The 3,613-nt window shown below is 31.4% G+C and overlaps 1 pseudogene; it reads right to left on the bottom strand.

The window, feature by feature from the left end:
* Window positions 1-681, bottom strand: part of LOC109330861 — a 2,209-nt pseudogene extending 1,528 nt beyond the window's left edge.

Raw genomic sequence — 3,613 nt, 5'->3', positions numbered from 1 at the left:
TTACTGACAGTGGGTAATCAATTACCCAAACTCTCTGTCCACTGTTCATTTAAAATCGAATTAGAGTAATCGATTACAACAATCTGGGTAATCGGTTACTTAACTTTTCAAAACTGGTAATCTATTACTCAAAGACAGTAATGGATTACTCTAAACAGTTTTAAGTTGGATAACTCTTTTCTTAACTTAGATGAAGTAACACGTTACACACTATTTTTGAAATTTGTTTTAAGTATTTTAAAGTGTTTCAACTTTCTTTAAAAATAGTTTGAGCATTACTACTTTGTATATTTAAGAGTTTTTAGGATAGAAATACCTATAGATATTTAATCTAATCATCTTGAAGCTTTAATCTTCTTTATCTTTATATATATTCTTCATTTTCTTCTTTTTGGTGATGTTGGTGTCTTCATCAAAATCGTGCCAAGGTCAGGAGCAAAGATCTTCTTCACACAAACATCTCTCATGCACTCTACAGGTATGTCGAATGGGGCATCTTGATGTCCCTACGATGAAAATCTTGATGTCCCTACGATGAAATGCAGCAGCATTGCATGCTCGGAGCAGAGGTTGTCTTTCAGGAATGGAGGACATCAGCTGTAATCCAAGGTGGTTCTTAAATGTTGTTGTAGCCTCTTAGTGTCCCCAATTACACATGTTAAGACCGTTATTTCCATCCATTGCAACACAAAGTGATCAAGACAATAATCTAGTCTACTTAAAATTTCAATTACATTGTTTTTTCCTCACAAACATATGCACGATACAAAAGATAATAACTTTAATGTGAAAATATAAGCAGAACTAGTCAAGGACTAAAATTCAAGCAATTGGGTAAAGCAAAAAACTAACCTATATTTTCATAGCCAAACAGATAAGTTATAGAAACCAAGTTGTGAGTTTTATTAATTTTTTACCATAAAAAAGGTAATGAAAGCAAAAATCAAATCTTTGAGCATAAATGGAACAGATCAAAAGAAAAAATATGATATTTGATAAATAAAAAATTGATTTGGGATGTAACTCATGTTGATTGAAGTAAGAAAAAGAGTACTTGTTGGTGTTAAGTGTTCTCGGCATCTACATATGAAGTTGAGAGCAAAATACCAGAAACAAATACAAGAGTTTCGGATTGAAAAAATAAATCAGTTATTTAGATTAGTGTAATATCTATGCAACAACAATATTGTTGCCACTCGTTTTTTGGTTGGCAGACCGACTCTGCGAGACACACTCGATTTCTATATCTTCCAATGATTTGGAGTCGTCACTACGTTTTTTGTGATTAATCGTAGAAAACTCTCTTTTATACCCAATTTGGATAATATGGCATTTAAATAGAGATTTTGAGCTCAGGAGTCGGTTACGGATCGGGGAAGGTATTAGCACTCGTCCACTCATATGATAATCTCGCTAATAACATGATTTTTTGTACCCTTAAATAAGTTTATTAAAAATCTGATTGTTAAAACAAAATATTTTTTTTTTTATTTTTGTGTTCGAAAAGAGTTCATCTTGCTCATACGTAAACCTAGATGCATTAGGGAAATTAGGACTATGTAGTTCTGTTTTGAAAATTGACTAGTGTTTGTTTGTTTGATTTTAAAATATGATTAGGATTTTATCCACTTTGAGAAAAGATAAAGCATTAGAAATTAATGTTCGCACTGTATCGAATCTCAAAATTATATTTGAAATATATTTAAGATTTTATCGTCTTCAAGATAGATGAAGCAGCAGAAGCTAATGTGCGTACCGCATCAAATCTCAAAGAGAATTTTGAAATATAGTTCAAATTTTATCGTCTTCAAGATAGATGAAGAAAGAGAAACTAATGTCCATATCGCATCAAATCTTAAAGAGATTTTAAAGTAGTTCGAATTTTATTATCTTAGAGACAAATAAAGCATCAGAAACTAATGTTCACACCACATCATATCTCAAAAGGATTATTAAAATAGTTGAAATTTTATCATATTTGAGATAGATGAAGCAGCAGAAACTAATGTCTGTATCGCCCATATCTCAAAGAGATATTTAAAATAATTGAAATTTTATCATCTTCGAAACTGATGAAGCAGCAGAAGCTAATGTGTGTACTGGATCATATCTCAAAGAGATATTTAAGAGTTAAAATTCAAAATGACATATTCATGTTAACAACCAATATCAATACAATGCTAATAATGGAAACATGTGCAAGAGGTGGTTACTAGTGAAGCTAGTCTTCATGAACTTTTAACAAAAAAAATTAGTGATATGTATCTTATCAACAAATGAATTTCTTGATATTATCATTGGTTTAGTAATACAACATTATAGCATAATATAAGAATGTCATGAGAAATCTCATATATTCTAACAGGGAACAATAACACGTAAATAAAAGGATCATCCATGGAATTGCAGGTGCTAGTCAAAAGAACAGAACCAACATCTTAATCCATGAAGTTTAAAATAGATTTGAAGAATGGATCATGCACAATATCACAAAAGCCCAAATTTATGTGATACCGTAAAGAAGCACTTCAGCAAACAAGAATTGTAAGTCTTCCATATAAGTAAGATGAGTGAGATTCACTTACTCTAATAGTAAGTTTTCTTACCCTATCTACTAATTCTAGGAAAATCTAATAATTTAAATTAATGAGTCTTCATAAAATTGATGATTAGTATGATTAGTAAGTTTAAACTCTTGGAGCAAGTGGATCTCTCCTCAATCTAACATACTTGCATAACAAATGATGTCTTTAGGACTGAAGTAAGATAAGATGCAAAATTGTACAGCTTGGGACATATCACTTACTCAATCAATCTTCTTCAAAACTGAAATGTTGGCCTTCACATTACACTATTGGAGACAAAGAGGTTGGTGTTGCTTTTCTCTTTCTCTTTCTTTATTCGGAGCTTTTTTCGTCTCCTTCTATAATTTACTGAGTAGAAGGTTGTGGTGCATATCTAAGAAGAGGAGATAGGTAGGTGAAGTGCAAAAGGAGTTTTTATTTATGAGTGTTAAAAGGTGGATGTGCTATCATATTTGATGAAGATATACCATGGTTTTGCTGTTATTTTTTTTGTTGGAGAGGAAGTTGGTAGATCGTTTATAAAGGTGGTGGATGATGAATCAGTTTATCCAAGGAAGAAGAGAATATGAAAGGAGAAGGAGATGGTCGAATGGGTGACAAAGTGAGAGAGGTTGAGAGAAAAAGTGACCATGAGTGTGAGAAAAAGGAGTAAGGCTCTTCAGCATTAATGGAGAGGTAATTGCCACAAAAAATAAAGGAAACAATAATATGGTAAGACATTTTTATCCTTTTATATACAATATAATAACACTTTTGTTATTAGAAACACATAGAAAATCATGTATTTGTCTTCTCCATTAATGAGGAGGATCCTTGTTAGAGAAAAAGAGGTATTCCACCATTCTTTAATTTTGCTCAAAAAAATAGGATGGGGATTACATGTCTTCAATGGTGTCGCATTCTCTGTCTCAAGTCAATCATATATTAATATATAGATAAAATAAAAAAATTAAAAGCAAAAAGTAATAAAATGAAGCACTATGATTGGCTTGAGACATAAAATGAGACATCATTTATAACAGGTGATC

The sequence above is a fragment of the Lupinus angustifolius genome, chromosome LG17 (genome assembly GCF_001865875.1).
Source record: "Lupinus angustifolius cultivar Tanjil chromosome LG17, LupAngTanjil_v1.0, whole genome shotgun sequence".
Taxonomy (NCBI): domain Eukaryota; kingdom Viridiplantae; phylum Streptophyta; class Magnoliopsida; order Fabales; family Fabaceae; genus Lupinus; species Lupinus angustifolius.
This window is presented reverse-complemented; position numbering and strand designations above follow the sequence as displayed.